This window comes from Lepidochelys olivacea (genome assembly GCF_965140295.1).
Source record: "Lepidochelys olivacea isolate rLepOli2 genome assembly, chromosome: 7".
Classification (NCBI taxonomy): domain Eukaryota; kingdom Metazoa; phylum Chordata; order Testudines; family Cheloniidae; genus Lepidochelys; species Lepidochelys olivacea.
In genome coordinates this window covers 68,253,102-68,275,241 of record NC_140417.1, presented here as the reverse complement: position 1 = coordinate 68,275,241, position 22,140 = coordinate 68,253,102, and the positions used below count along the sequence as shown (strand labels likewise).

At 45.4% G+C, this 22,140-nt stretch overlaps 1 protein-coding gene across 3 annotated transcripts in view; it reads right to left on the bottom strand.

Moving 5' to 3' along the window:
• The window catches only part of CSGALNACT2 (chondroitin sulfate N-acetylgalactosaminyltransferase 2), a 52,516-nt gene extending 37,444 nt beyond the window's left edge, over positions 1-15,072 (bottom strand). For 2 of the 3 annotated variants that reach the window (XM_084633776.1, XM_084633777.1), the window contains exon 1: positions 14,938-15,066. The gene's annotated coding sequence lies outside the window, so the exon portion shown is untranslated. Of the gene's footprint in view, positions 1-14,937 lie in introns of all 3 variants that reach the window. The other variant, XM_084633775.1, reaches the window with a different exon arrangement.
• Positions 15,073-22,140: the final 7,068 nt, after the last annotated feature.

The window sequence follows — 22,140 nt, the reverse complement described above, 5'->3', positions numbered from 1 at the left end:
GGTTGATAATTTAAGATACTGTAAATCAAGCAAAGTTATATTGTAGTTCTCCCAGAAACTACCATTTATCCACAGGGCATGCATGTAACATTGAGTATATGTTGTAAGAGGTATGCACCAATACACATATACAATGTGGCAGATTTACAGCTGCTCTGGGAAGCATAACTAAATCTCCTGACTTGTAGCATTATAGTTGAAATGTTAACCAGACATTAACAGATTTTATGCACTGAATTTTCATGTTTGTTTGTTTTTTTAAAAAGGTGAGCTGTACTTGTTGCTTTTCTCTTCCTGCATCATAAAGGCACTATATTAAATATAACCAGGAAAAAGTAAAACACGTACTCCAGGTATGTTACTACACTGGAAGATCCAAGTATTAAAGAAGAAAAAACAATACATGAGACATCAAATATTCTAAGATCATATGTAAACACATTACTTATAACACATTTCTATTATTCTCCTTACTATCCGACTAGCTTAAAAAAAAACAAATTATGTGCCCCAAAATTTACTGTGATCGAAATCCACCTCTTTTTTCTCCTAAAATATCCACATACGTATTACAAAGTAGATTTTTCTCTCCTTTCTTTCCACTGTTTCTTTTTCCCTATTCTTGCGGTGGAAAAGCTAATTTGCAGTCATGAGTTCCCCATTTGATTCAGGAAGTGGTGAAATTTGTGATCATTCTGTTCTCTTATATATATGAAGGAGAAAGACTGAATACCAGTATAGCTAAAACACATCTTGCAGGACGGGGAGAAATGACCACAGCAGCAGCCAGGCTTCTAGAAATGCAGTATGGCATGTAAAAGGTAATGCGCCTGTGCAAAAAAACAAAAAAAACAGATCAGGCACATCTCACCCATTTCCTGCCACAAAAGTAACTCAATGCACAAGATAAAGGAAAAGATTGTTATTAATATGTAGTTGAATGTTTAGATCTGAAAAAGCTGGCACTCTTAAGACAGATAAAGTGCCTATTTTGTAAGGACTAAATGACAGTTTTCAATTGACAAAAGGTCTTTTCACTATGCTTCTATAGCAGTAGTAGTAACACTTGAAGCACCTCATACCTTCGTAGCACGATACAAATAACAATCCTGCATTTGCCAAATTTCAGCAAACTAAGTCCCACTTCAGCAAAGTGAAACTAATCATCCATCCCTCCCATAACCCCCTCCCCCCCTCCCCCCCACACGCTGAATCCCATCCTCTTCCCTCCAGTGTCGGTAAAGGCCTACTTGAAATAAGCAGTTACTCAGAGTAGAATGAAAAGGAGTACTTGTGGCATCTTAGAGACTAACCAATTTATTTGAGCATAAGCTTTCGTGAGCTACAGTTCACTTCATGGGACGCATGTAGCTCACAAAAGCTTATGCCCAAATAAATTGGTTAGTCTCTAAGGTGCCACAAGTCCTCCTTTTCTTTTTGCGAATACAGACTAACACGGCTGTTACTCTGAAACCTGTCAGAGTAGAATGTGTATGTAGATCTTCCTTGTATGATACTTCCTCGGGGCTTGTCGACATAAGAAAGGTACACCTATGTAAGTTAAGATGTGAATTTAAACCACTGTTATTCTTGTGTAACTCCCAACACAGACACACCTCAGGCAAGTCTACACTACAGAATTAAATTGACCTAAGTTACATTGAAGTACAGCCACTGCAGTCATTAAAACGCTTTTGCATGTCCACACTACATTCCTTGTGTCGGTGGCATGTGTTCTCACCAGAAACATTTGCACCAATTTAACTGTCAGTATGGGGCATTTGGGGATGGTTTCTGAAAGGCAGCAACAGTCTATGTAAGCAATGCAGTTTCTACACTGACACTGCATCGACCTAAGTGCTTGTGGAGTTATTAAGTCAGTGTAGTGGGCAAGTTACATCGGTGGAAGCCACATTTTAGTGTAGACACTTACAGAGTTAAGTCAATATAAGGCACTTATTTAATGCTATTTGCCTAAATCGGTATGTAGACCAGGCCTTATTCTGGCACAAGAATGTCTTTTTCCAGTTTATCCTATGTTGCTTTGGAAATGGTTTAACCTAAGCCTTAAAAAGCCACTCTGATTCTGGAACAATTTCCATTAATAATTCTACCCGTATGACTGCAGCAGTTTAACTATACCAACATAGCTATACTGAAGTAACTACCAAACTTTCCTATGTAGACAAGACCTGAAGTGCTTTAAAAGCAGTAAAATAGTTAACAATGTTGACATTTAAAGTACCATCATTGTTAGAGTTAGCACCCATTGAAGTAAATGGAGCAGCTCACATCTCAGAGCTATTGTTACAGGCTCCCTGCAAACTCAAATATCACTACTGATTACACTGTCATTTTCAATATATACACACACACACACATATATATTTTAATATGAAAGTTGAGACTGTGCTGAACAATTAAGAGGCCCACTGAAGTAATTGATTACCATAACAGGCTCTGAAATAGGTAAGCATTTTCCCCATTTTACTGGTGGGAAAATGGAGATTCATATTCACAAAGCGAAACAACTAGGATTAGAGCTAACAAGTTTGACTCCTAGTTCTTTGGAGTCATCCCTCTGCAGTATCTACCTATTGTATAAGCCAGACAGACAAGTACCCAAGACATATTATGAATTCACAACCATCAAAATTATAGCTTTACGTAGTAGAGCACTGAAAAGATAAAGTTATACTGCCTAAGACTTTATTTTAATCCTTCTGGGATGAAGCCTGAAATTTTATTAATTTGAGGCATTCAAGCCACCTCTTTAACTAAGTCATAAAAGCAACAGTTTAAGCATTTCCATTAAATAAATCAATTCATATTATGAAATAATTTTAGTATTCTAAATACAATTTTGAAATGGGCTCTCTGTTGACAATTAAACTACTAAAAAGCGTCACAGCAATATCCTCTTTGGGGCTGTGATTTAATATCAAAATTTTTGTCTTTCACCACTTAATGTATTAAAATAGTTGTTTCACAGTAAGTGTGAGGAAGACTAAAACAGCTATGTTCTCCATTTCCAGTAATTTCTACACATTTAGTCCACGTGGTAATTTGGCTTGAAGGCTATGAAGAGCCTCAGCCAGTTTGAAAATGCAGTGGGTATTTAATATGCAAATTCTAAGAAACAAACTATTTTTTACACAATAAGATTATAAATCAAATAGCCAGGATCAATTCACATATCCTGCCTCCCACAGATTATTCTCTTGAACAATATTCAATTAATTAGTCATTCCTCAGTCCACACTTTCGAATATAGAGCTCTTCCCTCCCATCTTCTCCATTATCTTGAAAATATCTAGCAAACAGCAACTACAGGAAGCTTATTTTACCCTTCTCCTAGCTAGCATAAGTTACTTGTGTCAATTCCGGTGTCAAATATACCTGAAAGCAGGATGCCAACAATTATTTTAACACTGATAAAATGCATCTCAGAACTACTGTAAGAGCAGCATTCATCACAGCTAAAAAACCCTTCCATTTGAAGAACTGCAATACCATTCTCAGATACTGTAATGGAGCATAAAGTGACGCTGTTAAAGACTAACATTACACTGAAGCTAAGGCTATGTCTACACTGCACTTTTAAACCGACAAAAGTTTTACAAAAAGCACCAGTGGTGAACAGTGCTTTGTCAGAGGGAGAGTGTCCCACCATCCCTTTTTGGGGGTTGCTTTATGTTGTCAACAGGAGAGCTCTCTCCTGCCAGCAAAGAGCGGCAACACTGCGTACCTTACAGCAGCATGGCTGTAGCAGCACAACTGTGCCACTATAAGGTACACAGTGTAGGCATGGAAACAAGAGATCTGAGTCTCTAAGAATGCATGTCTTTGCACTGATCAGCTGAATGCTGAACAATAGTTTTCCCCCCCTGCACCCTATGCAGAAGCTGAAATGTTAAAAAAACCTCTCTAATCAATGGCAGGTTTCAGAGTAACAGCCGTGTTAGTCTGTATTCGCAAAAAGAAAAGGAGGACTTGTGGCACCTTAGAGACTAACCAATTTATTAGAGCATAAGCTTTCGTGAGCTACAGCTCACTTCCTCAGATGTTTCCTAATCAATGGAAACCACAGATGCTCAACACCTTTTAAAGTTAGGCCACAGTCATCTACATATTATTTGACCACCACCAAAGTCAGTAGTCCTCAGCCTTATTCCATCTAACCTAGGCCCCCCTCTCACTTAGCAATAGGGAAAAGACAGGGTGGTCATGACTCCCTGATACACTTAAACATGTTGCAGGTACTGTTAAGTTTCTTTTTTACTTAATTGGCAAATCACTTATGTTGTTTTAATACCGTTTAAGCTTTTGTTGTTTTCCTTTCTGTGCTAAGGGAGGGAAAATTCTTATTAAACAATTCTCATGAGTTACTTTTTTGCCTTTCCTCACAATGAGTGTGTCGAGCCAGGTTAGACTATGACCAAAGCACAGGAACTTGCATCAGCTAACAAAGTGGCAAAATACTTAGCAGGGCTTGGAAAAAGTGGAGTAATGACTGGATTAAGTCTAATATTTCACAGCTCACACAAAAATGAGAAGGGGGAGGATGCTTCCACAGAGAGGTCCAGATAAAAAGCCATGGTGAAAAAACTCAATCCCCAGTAACGGAAGGACAGGGGAGAAAGATGCTAGGATTCCTATCAGGGAGCTACTTTTGGACCATGCTTGGGGAATCATCTTTCCTATCAGCCTCTGACTAGTATGTGCTCATCAGTTTAAATCCCTGTCATGTTCTCCCTCAGGCTCCTGGAAGCGAACGGGACCGCTCTCCCATCTTCCCGATCCAGCCATCCACTCCAGAGGCTCCTAGCTGCTTTGAGGGGTGGGCTCTCTGCTACTTTTGAATCCCTTCTCACCTTTCAATCCAGATCCTTCCTCTGCTTTCAAAGAGCACAAGCAGCAAAAATTGATGCCAGCCAGTTTTATTACTGTTCACAGGATTCTGAGTATAGTTAGTGAAACTGACAAACATCATATTAATCTAGGAATAAACTTTAAGCAGAAGCACTCCAGAACCATTTGTCTGAAGGCAACAGTGCATCTGAAGGTTCTCTTTTAAAAATAGCTGGAGCTCTGGATGGCTTAACTCTCCCTAGGAAGATTTACTAGTCAACACAAAGAAGCAGGAGAGTAGATTTTTGAAGACCTGATACTTTGCTCTATCTGAGCACCTTGCACTTTCAGAGTACTCTGCAAACATGAACTAATACAGCTCACTCTGCCACGTGAAGCACATAGTTTTGAGAAAGTCTCACTTCCTTCCTGAGCACTGCAGCTCAGAATACTGTACAGTTTTTTTTTAAACCTGCAGCCCTCCATTATACAAATCTGGCCCAAAAGAATCAAAATGTACTTCCAGAGCAGATAAGCAGGTAATATGTTGACACTTGAACAGAGTGGATCTGAAAGAGAAGAATAGCCATTTGCTATGGAGGGAAGACTCTCAGATTGGCCAGTTAGTTACATTGTTACCAACTGATAACACTGATCTTGTCATATCCTGTGTGCATACCCAGGATTAATGCCTACGCAGAATCAAATAATGACAAACAATGGAACTATCTGTTGCACTTGGCACAAAAACTCAGTCATCAGTTGAATAGTTTTGCATGATCTCATTGCAATTAAAGAGCAGATGACCCTAAGAGGCTAGGTACAAGGCAGAATCCAAAACCATCAATCCAAAAATGGGTTTCAGTGCATAAGAACGGCCACACTGGCCCAATATCCTGTTTTCCAATAGTGGCCAATGCCAGGTACCCCAGAGGAATAAATTGTTTGTGTTTTGGAGCTAGGATATCAATGGAATAATAGTCTGGCTACATTTTTAAATGTGTCAGGAATTTTTAGAAATAAAAGTTAAATTTATACAAACATTTAAAATTAGTTGCCAAAATTTTGTGGGTGCACTGCAAATTCTAACCATTTTCTCATCCCCTTCCTAACTTCGTTTCCATTCCTGCATACCTTTTAGAATCAATTACTTAAATTTGCATATTTCTCCCCCATTGTGCTTTTGCTGTTTCATTATTGTCCTTGTACATTGTGTGCCTGTTCTGAACCTCTCAAACATAATAAAAATAAAGCTATTTTCTTTAGTAGTAAATTGCAAGCAGCACAATTCAAATAAAAAGAAAAGGAGTACTTGTGGCACCTTAGGGACTAACGAATTTATTTGAGCATAAGCTTTCGTGAGCTACAGCTCACTTCATCGGATGCACAAATTTAAATAGTAACTTAATTGACAACTCGCCCCACTTTTTGGCACAACCTGATCAGTTAGTTTGGAAACCTCTGCTCTACAGCCCAAGCAGAACAAGGCCGCTGCCGATTCTAATCCCATAGGGCACAGTTCCAGGTAGGACATAAAAACATGGAAGCAGAGCTGCCACCAGTTCCATAAGAGAAATTGGCTTCTCTACCTGTAACCCAGAAGCTACCACTCCTGAGAACAGGGTACTATTTAATATGAACAACAGAAAGAAGCTGCTACCAAAGGGAGCTGCCTCCTTTGCATTGGAGCAATCTGTCAGGGGATCCATAGCCAAGATCACTGGAAACAGAGGGAGCACAGCGGACCTTGAAATAGGTGGGTAAGCAGATACAGGAGCCAGGATCATGGAACTCGTTGCAGGGAGGACAATGAGAGAGATTGCTGAAGAGGCAGTCGACCTCATGGTGTGCTTGAGCTTGCTTATGTGCGGTGGGAGTAATCAATTTTAATCAGGAAGTGACTGGGAAGCAGAAAGGGGCAGAATGCATTTAAATTTATTTTGATGGGCGTTGAAGTTGATTGTGGGTGGCAAGAAAACATTTCCACTGAGAGGTGGTCCCCTATTCACAAAATTTGGGGGAAGTTTAAATTATTTGTTAAATTTGCTCAGCCACCTTCTACAGGGTTTTTGTTTTTTTTATTTTGTTTTGTTAAGTTCAATGGTTTGCTGATTTACATGGTTGGATAATTTTACCACTGTGCTAGCAGCAATTTTTAAAACTATTGCTTCCACTCAGTCTGAGAAAATGAGATTTCTTTTTCGTCTCATCATCACATAGGACTGAATTTATTCCAACGCCATTCAAAAAGGATCAAAGTTAATTACAAAAAATCAAAAATACTTTAATGCTGGTGAAAGACACTTGATTGCATACAAAATTGAAATACTCTTATTAGAGATATGGTACAGCAAGGCAACAACAGTGCAAATGTCCCATGCACTCTTTGATATGCCTCAATCTTTACTTGACAAGACCTAAGGAAGGTGGCAGTGAAGAAGACAGTTCACTCCATTCTTAGTCTTGCTGAGATTCACAATACGACACCTAATAAGCGTCAGCAGTAGCAACAGCTGTATGAACCTGTTTCGACCAAGTTCTTAATTGCATCCATCAATTTATTACTAGTTCATAACCGGTAACACCTTTCAGCACAGGTGCTGGAACTAGGGGTGCCCTGTGACTTGACGTGGTTTCTGTTATATACAGGGTTTACAGTTTGGTTCAATGGCTCTTGGCACTCCCACTATAAAAATTGTTCCAGCATCCATGTCTTTCAGATCCAACCAGCTCAGGTCAGATACAAAAGGCAACTGAGGGGTGAAGATTCACTGTTGTGAAGACATCTTTTAAGCTACCTGGTTAGATTGCATGTCTATCCACACACAACATAACATTTGAAGTCTCTCAGTATACATTTTTAAAACAAATGCAATAGAAAGCAGTACCCAAACTTCTCAGCATGGAGCCTAACATTTTCTTTGATTGTTGTTCTCCCTTTGCACCAGAAGCCACAAGTAAGCTTCCTGCAACATGCAGGGCACTAACATGCTGCGTGCTAGCTATCTCCCGAAACCACCTTCCTTCCCCCACAAATCCACTTGCCCTTAAAAGGGGGCCAGCGGGAATTCAGAACTAGTAGAGAATGATGTTTTTATTGCCAATCATCTTTCAGTAGCTATTCTAATTATAAAATAGCTATAGTTAGCTGAATTGATTACCAGTTTCTTTTGCAAGTTTTCTTGTGGCTGCAATACATGACTGTGAATCAGGAGTAACATTCTAGTCTTGCTCTACTATAAACTTGCTATGTAACCCTGGGCAAGTCACCTGACTTCAGTGGTTTAGTTTCTCCATCTGCACAGTAGGGATAACATTTCCCAGCACCACAGACCTTAGAAGCTTGATGTAATCAAGTCTGTAAAGCACTCAGATCCTAGGATAAAAGGTATTATAGAAGTGAAACATTCTCTTCCGACATCTACATCTACACAGAATATTTTTTTATCAGTATCCAAAAGAGTTAGCTGTCTCTTGGCCGGGACCCTGGGCCAGCTTCATCTACAGCGGCTTCATTTTCACAGCCCTAGGAGCAGCAGCAGCAAGGTTCTCAACCACACCTTCTCAAAGTTCAGTTGCTCAGAGCAGCGCCATTGCGGGGTTGGGGAAAGACATGCTAAGTGGAAACAGAAAGTAAGTCAGAACTCCAGTCCCACTCAGATCCTCATCTAGTATCTGACAGCTCCAAGGCAGAGAGCAGTTCAGATCTTCTTCTTACTCTACTACTTCAAAGTTCCAGACACAGCATAGGGATTCTCCCCTCTAAGAGCAAAGAGAGTTTCAAGGGCAAGTGTAATGCTATGCAATTCCCACTATCATGCAGCAAACTTAGTGACCTGAAATATTCTCTCTTCAAAAGGTATTGAAGCAAGGTCAGGAGAGGGGCATTCTCTCAAGCTACAAATCATAAAAGTTAAGCAGTTTGCGTTGCCTTACTGGTTTGAGCTGTTTGGGGGGGGGGGGAGGGGTGTTTGGCAGGGGTGAAGCCTGGAATGCACAGAGTCATTATCTACCCTAGAGAAAAAACATCACTGAAATCTGCCTGGGTTTCACTTAGAAATAGACAAGTTGTACAATTTCCATTTATGGATTATATTCTACACACCAAACACCGAAGACTACTATGTTCCTAACTCAGTTCTCCAGTTATTGATAGCCTAGCACAACAGTAATGGACTGACTCCCAAGGTAAGTCAGGAAAGGCTTGCCCAACTGTCCACCAATAGGCTGATATGAGTGATTTGGGGCCTCAAGTGAGGCCAAGGGATAAGTACCCTGTTGACAAGCCCAACCCATGTCCCTTGACATCTGTTGGGATTCCGACCAGGTTACTGTCTTTGGACAATGCTTGGGGACTCCATTTTTCATATTACCTTCTGGCTAATAAATGTCTGACAAATAAGTCTTCTCCCGCCCTCGGGGCTCCTGGAAAGGAGTAGAAGCTAGTAGCTAACACTGCTGGTTGAGGTGGGGAAGCTACTCTACCTGATTCCCAGCCTCCTGCATTTGAAGTGGGTCTCCTCTGCTCCTTTTGTTTTTGGGATGCTCCTCCCATAACCACCCCAGGGCCTCACTGCAGTTTTTCATGGCATTCTCAGTCAGCATCAGATTGAAATTTACCTGTTTTTTTTTATTTTATTATGCCCACTTCAAACTACAGGGTGGCAACAAGGAACTTAACCAGAGTCTTAATTTCACACTGCTGCTGGGTAAATCTATGAACAGATCTTTCCACAGCCTGAAAGAAAGGTATACATTAATTTGACACTGGAGTAAACATTATTTTAGGAAGGTAGTTTCTAGAAATTATTCTTTGAAAATAGAGATGCCAATCAACTTCACTGCACTAAAGTGCTTTTAACAACAGCTTTATCTTCCAATTTTACACTCAAAACCCCTTTTTTGTGTGCTGCAGAACTGACCTGGACACATCATACATCAATTGAAAGCACATGATGAACAGACAGGAATAGGACTGGCTTTTTTTAAGTCAATTAGTGACAGACTGGCAGGTAGGGTGCTCACTAACAAAACCCATTTACTTGGCACAATTCATACATCACTTCACTTAGCAAAACCATAGCTGGCAAAAAAAGATTGATTACTGCAGATTCCCTCATTTCTTTCCATCCCAGTCCCCTCTTTTGAGGGGAAAACAGATACAGTTTTTATTTTCTTGCAATTCCTATGAGCTAAGAGTAAATCTGATTTGTGCCTAGAAGACTGTATGGAATTAAAATGCAAAACACACCAACAGCACTGAAATGGAGAAATGTAATTGCAAATAAATACCTTGCATAGTTTATTGATTATGCAGTCAAGATAAACTGAGACTGCTGAGAGCTCTCTGCAGAGATATCTAATCACACATGACTATAATCTCCTATTTCAAAGTGTTCAGTGGTAGAACAGAACCAAGCTACCAAAAGGGTACTCTAACATACAACAAACAGTTAACTGGGAACAGGTCTCTGACAAGGAAGAGAAGTGATTTTTTTCCCCAGAAATAAAAATTAAATACACATGCAAGACATCCACGTGTGAAGGATAAGATGGCTTCTCAAGACCTTGTCTAAATTACAGATAAAAAGAATCCTCTGACTTGGTTCTAACACAGTTATCCTCTGGTTACAACATGGTTTAAACTGTAATGGGAACAGGACACAGATATATTATCCAAATCTTGGGGTTTGTTATGGGTGCACTCTCTCCCCCAAGCTACCGATTTTAGTCATGCTTAAGCCAGATCCTCTGACTTGGCTACAATTGTCCCAAAATGGGGTCTCAAGACATACAGTGGAACAGATACATAGTGAACTCAAATATAGTTGAGCTCAAGTCACAAGGAAGCTGAAACAGTTCTGAATTGGTTCAATGACATGCCAACTACAATTCTGGTTACAGTGAGGCTGCCCTTGTGGGAGGGAGAGGTGAAACCCACACTATAACAAGTTTCTTAGCTCCACACAATCTTCTCTAATTTGGCATTAAAAACTACCAGTGCAATCTCTTCCATTTAATATTCACTCCTCCCTCTCCATATCTGACACAAAATCCCTTGCATCACAGAAATTGTATTTCTGCCACCTTCCAGTGCTAAACATTTAGCAAACAGAAGCACCTTGAAAGTTAAAGGAGAGACTCCTATCTAAACAAGGCCGATTTCATTGCTGAAACAACAGTATATGAACCATCACACAAACACTGTCAGCGTAGACTAATGCTGTGTAATCCAAAAATGGGCATCAGAAGGAGTAGACATTCAGAACGCACACACACACACAACAGGGACAGAGCTGCAGTACCAAGTCTTGCTCTTTCGGAAGCTGATTCCTTCATTTGTGACTAATTTTAAAACAGTATCCTAAGGTACCTCATTCTCATGATGAAAGCTTTTCTAACCTGTCGGTAGTGAGGCATTTATCTCAGTCTTCTTTTTTTCCCTTTCCCTCCACCTCCTCAGATCTTTCATTCAAGTCTACATCAGGATGACCCAGAAGAGCTAAGATCATGCCAGGTTTTCATAAAGAAACAAAACACAGCTCACCTAGAGGGAGACACTGCAGAAACCCCAGCTGTTGTAGAGGAGAATGGAAGTGGTGGGAGGGAGAGACAGATGCACAAAAGGGACTAGGGGCTGGAGTATAAACAGAGAATAAAAGTGACAGGCAGATTGCAATGGTGGAAGAAAAGAGAAATATAAAGGGCTCATGGGGAACTGGGATAAGGGGCAATAAAATGTACTAAGAGAAATGTGGGTCGGAGTATGTGCTAAGAGTACCAACTGTATTGGGGAAAGGAGAGGAATTAGATCCTCAAGTTGATTTAGGAGAGGGAATTGAGAGAGCAGAAAATAGAAGTCTTAAAAGGATCAGAGAAAGGGGAGCAGTGGGAAAGGAGGTTAGAAAGAAATAAAAAGTGCCCAGATTTTAAGAATTGGCAAAGAAATAAAAGATGTGGGGCAAGCTGCACAAGGGGCTTGTGGGGCAAGCTGCACAAGGGGCAATGAGGGGAAGGGGATCGGGGCCGCTGTGCCAGGGGGCTGTGGGGTGAATGTGGCTGCACACGGGGGCTATAGAGAGTTGGGGGTAGCTGAGCTGGGGGGGGGCTTTGTGGGAGGGGAGGGGCAGCTGTACAAGGGGGCTAAGGGAGGCTGGGGGTACCTGCGCCGGGAAGGGAGCTATGGGGCGAATGTGGGGAGGTGGCTGCACAAGGGGGGCTACAGAGGGTTCGGGGTAGCAGCACAGGGGAGCTATGGGGGGAGGAGAAGATGTAGCTGCACAAGGGGGCTATGGGGGGCTGGGGGTAGCTGCGCCGGGAGGCTATGGGGGACGCTGGTGCACAAGGTAGCTATGGGGGGGCTGAGGGGTAGCTGCGCCTGGGGGGTTATTGGGGGGGGTAGCTGCGCCGGGGGGCTATGGGGCGGGGTGCACAAGGGGGCTTGAGGGGCTGGGGGTAGCTCGCCGGGGGGGCTATAGCAGGAGGGGGAGTGCACAAGGGGGCTATGAGAGGCTGGGGGTAGCTGCGCCGGGGGGAGCTATAGGAAGGGGGGGTGCCAAGCGAGGTATGGCGGCTGGGGGTAGCTGTGCCAGGGGTCTATGGGGGGGGCGCATAAGGGGGGGCCGGGGGTAGCTGCACCGGGGGGCTATGGGAGAGGGGGGTGCATAAAGGGGCTATGGGTAGCTGTGCCAGGGGTCTATGGGAGGTGCACAAAGGGGCTACGGGGGCTGGGGGTAGCTGCACCAGGGATCGCTGCACCAGGGATCTATGGGGGTGCACAAGGGCGATATGGGGGGCTGGGGGTAGCTGCGCCGGGGGGCTATTGGGGGAAGGGGTGCACAAGGGCGATATGGGGGGGCTGGGGGTAGCTGTGCCGGGGGGGCTATGGGGGAGGGGGGTGCGCAAGCAGGCATTGGGGGCCTGGGGTTAGCTGCACTGGGGGTCTATGGGGGCAGGGGGGTGCACAAGGGGGCTATGGGGGGCTGGGGGTAGCTGCTCCGGGGGGGCTATGGGGGAGGGGGGTGCACAAGGGTGATATGGGGGGCTGGGGGTAGTTGCACCAGGGGCTATGGGGGGAGGGGGTGCACAAGGGCGATATGGGGGGCTGGGGGTAGCGGCGCCGGGGGGGCTATGGGGGGCTGGGGGTAGCTGCACCAGGGATCTATGGGGGTGCACAAGGGCGATATGGGGGGCTGGGGGTAGCTGCGCCGGGGGGCTATTGGGGGAGGGGGGTGCACAAGGGCGATATGGGGGGCTGGGGGTAGCGGCGCCGGGGGGACTATGGGGAGAGGGGGTGCACAAGGGCGATATTGGGGGCTATGGGGGGGTGCACAAGGGCGATATGGGGGGCTGGGGGTAGCGGCGCCGGGGGGGCTATGGGGGGCTGGGGGTAGCTGCACCAGGGATCTATGGGGGTGCACAAGGGCGATATGGGGGGCTGGGGGTAGCGGCGCCGGGGGGACTATGGGGAGAGGGGGTGCACAAGGGCAATATTGGGGGCTATGGGGGGGTGCACAAGGGCGATATGGGGGGCTGGGGGTAGCGGCGCCGGGGGGGCTATGGGGGAGGGGGTGCACAAGGGTGATATGGGGGGCTGGAGGTAGTTGCACCAGGGGCTATGGGGGGAGGGGGTGCACAAGGGCGATATGGGGGGCTGGGGGTAGCGGCGCCGGGGGGGCTATGGGGGGCTGGGGGTAGTTGCACCAGGGGCTATGGGGGGAGGGGGTGCACAAGGGCGATATGGGGGGCTGGGGGTAGCTGCGCCGGGGGGCTATGGGGGGAGGGGGTGCACAAGGGCGATATGGGGGGCTGGGGGTAGCGGCGCCGGGGGGACGGGACGGGTGAAGCAGCCGCCCAGGAGCAGGGCCGCGAAGCAGCGGCTGGGGGTAGCGGCGCCGGGGGGGCTATGGGGGGCTGGGGGTAGCTGCACCAGGGATCTATGGGGGTGCACAAGGGCGATATGGGGGGCTGGGGGTAGCGGCGCCGGGGGGACTATGGGGAGAGGGGGTGCACAAGGGCGATATTGGGGGCTATGGGGGGGTGCACAAGGGCGATATGGGGGGCTGGGGGTAGCGGCGCCGGGGGGGCTATGGGGGAGGGGGGTGCACAAGGGCGATATGGGGGGCTGGAGGTAGTTGCACCAGGGGCTATGGGGGGAGGGGGTGCACAAGGGCGATATGGGGGGCTGGGGGTAGCGGCGCCGGGGGGACGGGACGGGTGAAGCAGCCGCCCAGGAGCAGGGCCGCGAAGCAGCGGCTGGGGGTAGCGGCGCCGGGGGGGCTATGGGGGGCTGGGGGTAGCTGCACCAGGGATCTATGGGGGTGCACAAGGGCGATATGGGGGGCTGGGGGTAGCGGCGCCGGGGGGACTATGGGGAGAGGGGGTGCACAAGGGCGATATTGGGGGCTATGGGGGGGTGCACAAGGGCGATATGGGGGGCTGGGGGTAGCGGCGCCGGGGGGGCTATGGGGGAGGGGGGTGCACAAGGGCGATATGGGGGGCTGGAGGTAGTTGCACCAGGGGCTATGGGGGGAGGGGGTGCACAAGGGCGATATGGGGGGCTGGGGGTAGCGGCGCCGGGGGGACGGGACGGGTGAAGCAGCCGCCCAGGAGCAGGGCCGCGAAGCAGCGGCTGGGGGTAGCGGCGCCGGGGGGGCTATGGGGGGCTGGGGGTAGCTGCACCAGGGATCTATGGGGGTGCACAAGGGCGATATGGGGGGCTGGGGGTAGCGGCGCCGGGGGGACTATGGGGAGAGGGGGTGCACAAGGGCGATATTGGGGGCTATGGGGGGGTGCACAAGGGCGATATGGGGGGCTGGGGGTAGCGGCGCCGGGGGGGCTATGGGGGAGGGGGGTGCACAAGGGTGATATGGGGGGCTGGAGGTAGTTGCACCAGGGGCTATGGGGGGAGGGGGTGCACAAGGGCGATATGGGGGGCTGGGGGTAGCGGCGCCGGGGGGACGGGACGGGTGAAGCAGCCGCCCAGGAGCAGGGCCGCGAAGCAGCGGCCCGCGAGGCACGAGCCCGGCGGGAGGCGAGCGCCAGGCCGGGGGGGCGGAGGGGGGGGGGGGGCTGCGCGTAACTCACCAGCCTGTCCCGCCGCCTCCCGGCTCGGCGCAGCGGCCCCACTTCCCGCGAGCCAGGAACCGGCCGGAGGCGGCGGCTCAGCCGCAGCCCCTTAAAGCGGCAGGCCGCGGCCCCGGGAGACGGGGCGGGGACGGGTGGCCCGCTCCTCCCCTCGGCCCGCCACCGAGTGAGGCGGGCGGGGCTTCGTCCCTCCCTGAGCCTGGCCACATCGGGATCGGGGCCTCCCCCGCCCCGGGGGCCATTCGGGGCCCGCCCCTGCATTTGGGGGGTAGTTTAAGGGGTTCCTCTGCCCCCTCCCCCACACTTGGCTTTCGAACCCCTACGCCCTCCCCCCACCCAACACAAACACCAGCCCTTCGCGCCGGCCCCCTGCACTACCCGGCCCCCCACACATGGGGGGGTCACTTGTGGTTCTGCCCCATGCGCACCCCTCAGCTAGACATGCCGGTGGTACTCAGGGGTCCCCCACCCCCACATGCGTATGGCAGTCAGCTGATCCCATTGCACACACAGACCCCCAATGCACGCAGACAAAGATCAGGGGTCCCACGGCAAACCCTTTTACACGTAGCAGGCAGAGGTCCTGTTGCCACACCGATAGGGCACTTGCAGGGTAATCACAAGGTCCCCCTCCCCCATAAAATAACTTTTATTTCTTTGGGGCTATTACAACAGCAGGGCACCCACAGCAAGGCACCTTCAGCCTCAGAAACTTGAGGATATTGCACCATAGAGAAATCCAGCGCATTGCAATGTGTGGGGTCTTGGTTGCACCGTTGGACAAACTGAAGAAAGAGAGTGACAGTTCATATTGCAACAGGTTGCTCTCCTGACCTGCACAGATCTTCCCTGGGCTTCTGCATGGCCACAGAGACCAGCCTGTAGGCTTTGAGATACCCATATCCAGTGGAGGTTTAAACATTGTTCTGATGTATTGCCAAAGCCCAGAGAAATCAAAAATCATAAAGGAAGAATCCCAAAATCTCATAAATAATAATGCATGTTGGTGTTTGGGCTGCCTATTGATTTTGAAACTTTAGTGGTGAATACAATAACGGAAGGCTGAAATTTCAACCTGAAGTGAAACCCAGAAAACAGCAGAGATGCTCTGCTAGAAGGGAGACCCCGCTTTCTTTGTTATTGGCATACTTAATAAAGTGCTAAATAACCATAATTAAGTATGCCGTCTAGCATTCAAAGCCATTCATTTATGCCTTGTCTGTCCAGGGTCTTTACCCACCAACGTAATTCTATCACAAGGCTTTAGACTATATATTTAGTTTGTCCCTGTTCTCTGACCTACTGGATAAGAGCCAAGAAGCTGAACTTAAATAAAAAACAACGAGGAGTCTGGTGGCACCTTAAAGACTAACAAATTTATTTGAGCCTAAGCAGAAGTGGGTTTTTTACCGATGAAAGCTTATGCCCAATAAATCTGTTAGTCTTTAAGGTGCCACTGGACTCCTCGTTGTTTTTCTGGATACAGACTAACACGGCTACCCTCTGAAACTTGAATCAGTGCACCCAGCCTCAGTGTACCTTAGGACAGATGACATATCCATCCACGCAATCACAATATACTTCTCCTAATGCTTGCAGGAAGCATGCGAAGCTTCCTGGTAATTATAACAGTAGACCCAAAACACCTGGAAAAGGCTGCATTGTTGAGGACTATGTAGCACTTTGTTTGCTCCATACTCTTTTGTATCGGCTCTATCCACCGGACTGTAGAGATATTAATTCAAGGCAGAGATTTATTATGCTTTGGCATAACGCACCTGTTCTATATGCCATATGCTCAGGGTGCTACATAACCAATAGCGATCACAGCCAATGTATAAACCAGAAAAGGCCCAACTTCATCCAAGCACAAGTATGTTCTTTTGTTAAACATTAAATCAATAGCATTCTGATTTATCTGTTATGATCCGATAAGTGTTATTTGAATTTCTATAAAAGCACTTATATATTGTTTCTAATCTTTTCTACATTTAGCGCTTGATCCAGGATGTGTTGTGAGCTCTCAACTCCCACTGACTTCAGTAGGAACTCAGGGATCTGGCCCACATAAAAGCCCTACAGTTGCAAGCAATAGGCGCCCTCCAACATGAAGCTCATTGAAGGATCAAGGTCACTGCATATAAAACGTTAAAGCACTACTCCCAGCATTTCCTCCCAATGCCACTTGGCAGATGGAGAGATTATAGAATTGTGCTGCTTTACTGCATCTATGACAATTTACAAATGTCAATTATTTCTGAACCTGTTCATCAAAAAGTGACAAAAATAACCAAGGCCCCAATCCTACAGATTTGCACACCTGCTTAACTTAACACGAGTAATCCCATTGACTTCAGCATGTAATCAATATTGAAACAGGGCTTGTCATAAATATAAAGGGAAGGCTAACCACCTTTAAATCCCTCCTGGCCAGAGGAAAAAACCTTTTCATGTGTAAAGGGTTAAGAAGCTAGGATAACCTCACTGGTACCTGACCAAAATGACCAATGAGGAGACAAGATACTTTCAAAAGCTGGGAAGAGGGAGAACATCAAAGGGTCTGTGTCTGTCTGGGTGAGGCTTTTGCCGGGGACAGAATAGGAATGGAGTCTTAGAATTTAGTAAGTAATCTAGCTAGATATCCGTCAGATTATGATTTCTTTAAATGGCTGAGAAAATAAGTTGTGCTGAATAGAATGAATATTCCTGTCTGTGTGTTTTTTTGTAACCTAAGGTTTGCCTAGGGGGATTCTCTATGTTTTGAATCTAATTACCCTGTAAGGTATTTACCATCCTGATCTTACAGAGGTGATCCTTTTCTTTTTACTGTTTCTTCTATTAAAATGTTTCTTTTCAAGAACTGAATGCTTTTTTTCATTGTTCTAAGATCCAAGGGCTTGGGTCTGTGGTCACCTATGCAAATTGGTGAGGATTTCCAAACCTTCCCCAAGAAGTAGGGTGCAAGGGTTGGGAGGATTTTTGGGGGGAAAGATGTTTCCAAACAATGCTTTCTCAGGAACCCAGGTGGAAAACCAAGGGTAAAATAGTTTGTGCCTTGGGGAAGTTTTAACCTAAGCTGGTAAAAGTAAGCTTAGGAGGTTTTCATGCAGGTCCTCACATTTGTACCCTAGAGTTCAAAGTGGGGAAGGAACCTTGAGGCTATTGCTTCACATTTACTGCAGTGGGACTACTCAGCTGCATAAAGCAAAGGATGCATGTAAGGCTTGTATAGACTACATAGTTTTGTCGACAAAAGTCAGCTTTCATTACTAAAACAGTGGAGGTATGCACACTGAAAAGCTCCTCCCACCCATGTAACTGCCCTGCTATGCCAACATAATAAAACCACCTCAACGAGAGGCATAGGACATATGTCGGTATAGTTAGGGCAATGCAGTGTCAGTGTCGGTAGATACCGCATTCCTTACATCAGCTGTTGGCTGTCATTCTTGTCAATTTCACCAGCTCTGGTGTCCTGGGGCAAACTAACTCCTAACCACCACCACCACCACACAGTCTGAGATTGCTCTACAGGCAGCTTACCCCATTTTCCACCTTCCTTCCTTAAATAAACTCCACACAGGAACTTTTCATCCAACACCACCCCACAGGTTTCCTTAGATCCTCATTTAGCCCCGGAACAAGTCACTCCTAGGCATTTTTTCTGCCTATCCTCTCACTCCCCAAGTTCTAGGGTTATGCATGGAAATCTTACCCCATTTTCCACCTTCCTTCCTTAAATAAACTCCACACAGGAACTTTTCATCCAACACCACCCCACAGGTTTCCTTAGATCCTCATTTAGCCCCGGAACAAGTCACTCCTAGGCATTTTTTCTGCCTATCCTCTCACTCCCCAAGTTCTAGGGTTATGCATGGAAATCTTCTCATACCCAGCAGCTTCCATATTCCGGCTAACCTCTTTCTGCAGTGTCCTGCTACTTTTTATAGGGGAATCGGGTGTGTCTCCTTAATAACTGGGGTGGCCTCAGGCCTCTAGCCCAGCAAGGGGAATCTACTCGGTTACAATCTCCATGTGTACTAAGAACTCCTTCGCTTCTCCTTGTCTGTTTTAATCTTTGCTCTCCCTTCTAGTCTGCTGCTCTGTTCCATTAGCATCTGGTTAGCTAAAGATGAGAGGCAGCATGTAGGGAAAATATACAAGATGTAGGTTTTTCCTGCTCAAGGAGAAAGGCTTGACAGATAGGATTTAGGTAACTGAGATGGGTGCCCTTTTGACTTACAATGGTTTTTTCCTTGTGATGAGACTTAATCCTATCAAGTTAGAGAATTTCCTACCTACCCCCCCCCACCACACACACACACTATTACAATATACTAAGAGTAAACAAGTAAATAGAGGAAAGAGCCACCTGCTTTCAGAGAAAGTATGTGTTTTTGATTTAGATTAAAGGCAGGTTTCTAAATGTTTTCTTTGGAAGACTCCCCTGAGACTTGGTAGGTGTAGGTACTACTTCCCTTGAAAATAATATATGATTTTTCTACGATATACGGTAGGAGGAGGGACGCTGTAGCTGCCACACAGAGGTTACACGATTCTGGGTGTGTGAGGAAGTGGTCGATGCAGTCACGACTGGCAGTAAAGATGGTCTTTGATACAGTGTCTCCATTAAGATGTGATCCACCCGAAACAAAAATTAAGATTCCCACTACTGTGAAAATATCCTTCTGGCTTCTATAGTATTTTGACTTGTTTTTCTTCTATCCTTTCTTATTAGGCAGACAAGCCACATTACTCTCTGTGTGTCTATTTCCTCCGTTTCTGTTTCTAAGGATACTCCCAATCTCTAAGGAGCTTTTCTCTCCAAATTGGGAGAAGGAGAAAAAGTTACTGATTCTTCAAAAAACAAGAGTTTATGTATCTTAGTCTTTACAACTGAGAGAAGAGCTGGTGTTTTGTTTAACCAATTTATTTGAGCATAAGCTTTCGTGAGCTACAGCTCACTTCATCAGATGCATACTGTGGAAAATACAAAAGATGTTCTTATACATACAAACCATGAAAAAATGGGTGTTTACCACTACAAAAGGTTTTCTCTCCCCCCGCCCCACTCTCCTGCTGGTAATAGCTTATCTAAAGTCTTTATCTTATCTTATCTTATCTTTAGATAAGCTATTACCAGCAGGAGAGTGGGGTGGGGGGAGAGAAAACCTTTTGTAGTGGTAAACACCCATTTTTTCATGCTTTGTGTGTATAAAAAGATCTTCTATACTTTCCACAGTATGCATACGATGAAGTGAGCTGTAGCTCACGAAAGCTTATGCTCAAATAAATTGGTTAGTCTCTAAGGTGCCACAAGTCCTCCTTTTCTTTTTGCAAATACAGACTAACACGGCTGTTACTCTGAAACTGGTGTTTTGTTTGTAAAGACATAATGGACTAAGAGATTCAGGAAACTTACTCATCTTGAGGTATAATTTATTTCATCCTGAACATTTTTCTTAAAAAGAGATAGTTGCACTCCTTCCAACATCTGAAAGTTATAAGTTTGGTGAAGAAATAGGGACACACCTTTAAAATCCATATAAAAAATGGTGTAGAAGAGCTATTTTAGAGACAGGAAAAATAAGATATTTTGCTATAGGCATTTCTCTTCCTAACTCAGTACAGTTGTGGGACAGGATGTGGCCAGTGATGGCTGGAATCTAAAGAAAAGAAGAATTTCCCAGAACAGCATTAGCTGTGGCCTCTTTTTTTTTTTTTTTTTTGATTGGTTTGGTTTTTTTGTTCAGCGCATGTGTGGGATGGTGGCAGTGAAGCAGTGGCTGAAGTGGGGAAAATAAAACTGACATAAAAGCAGGACTCAGGCCTGATAGAGTAATCTGAATTAGATCACAGAACAGAGAGGAAAAAGCAACTTTTCAGAACCCAAATATTTTTTTTTAAGCCTCTCAGGCCAGGATAAAATAAAAGTGTGTGAAAAACAAAAATTATATCTGGTGAGGTTTATTTTTTTCTTAGCTTTCAAAAATGAAACTCACAAACAATAGTCAGTTTGTCTAGATAAGGGACTTTTTGTGAAGTGCTACAGTTGTCTAATGGTGACATAATTCCAACGAGTCCATATAAAGCTGCCCTCCTTCCCAGTTTTTATGGTTATAAATTATTTATACTGGAGATATTGAACCACGCAACTAAGATACAGACAATTTTAAACAACCTAAAGGAAACTTTCCCACAACATTGTAGGTTTCCTGCCCTCTATTTTTTTTTCCTTAAGTCCCTCATTTTGGCTTTTTATTCCACATTATATTGTACAACCCCTTTGTTACTGCTCCTGTTCCGATGTCTTGCTTGCATGGGCTATTAAATATTTCATTGAAATCTGCATATGAGGTCACAGGAATAGTAGTATATTATAGTAGAATCCACATACATGTCTGGCCTATGGGAAAGCCTGAATTCTAGTTCTGACTCTGTGTGAGCTTTGACGAAGTCATGGAAAGGGTAACTTCACTTGTTCTCCATGTTGCTGTTTCCCCATCTGTAAACAGCAGGTAATAAATATTACTTATCTTCCTCAGGAGGCTATTGTGAAGATTCTTCATGCTTTAAAGCATTTTGTAGTATTGCAAACTTTATCTGACATCCATGGAGACTTCAGTCCTTTTTTTAACCACAAAACAGATACAGCGCAAGCAGCGGCTGTGTAAGATAGTCTGCGCCGTCCCATTGCTGTACCTAATCACACATGTTTTAAGCTTCCTACACTTAAAGGCAGATTAGATAATCACAGTGGTCCCTTCTGGCCCTGGTATCTATTAAATGTATTGTGCCCGTCATTTTTCTTTTGTCCCACATTTGGATCGTGGCAGGTAGATAGCTATGCAGAAGCAGCAGCCTTTTTATTGGTCTCAAAAACTTTTGAAATATGAATCTGTTGTTAACGTAAGCTCTTCACGTCAGTGACTGTCTTTGTGTCCATTGTACAGGGCCATGCATAACTCTTGCTGCCAAACACATACATACATATTAATAGCCTGGTAAAAGTAGCACACTATACTGGCAAATTATGCTTATTCCTTTGTACAGCATTTGGCAATTAAAAGAGCTACATACCTGCCAAGTATTATTATTTGGTCATTGCTCTTGAGCTTTCTTGATTTGGCTTGAGTGTGAAATTGAGAAATGTAAGGAAAAAGTAACGATTACCCGGTCCTTTTCAGTTGTGTAGATCTCTCT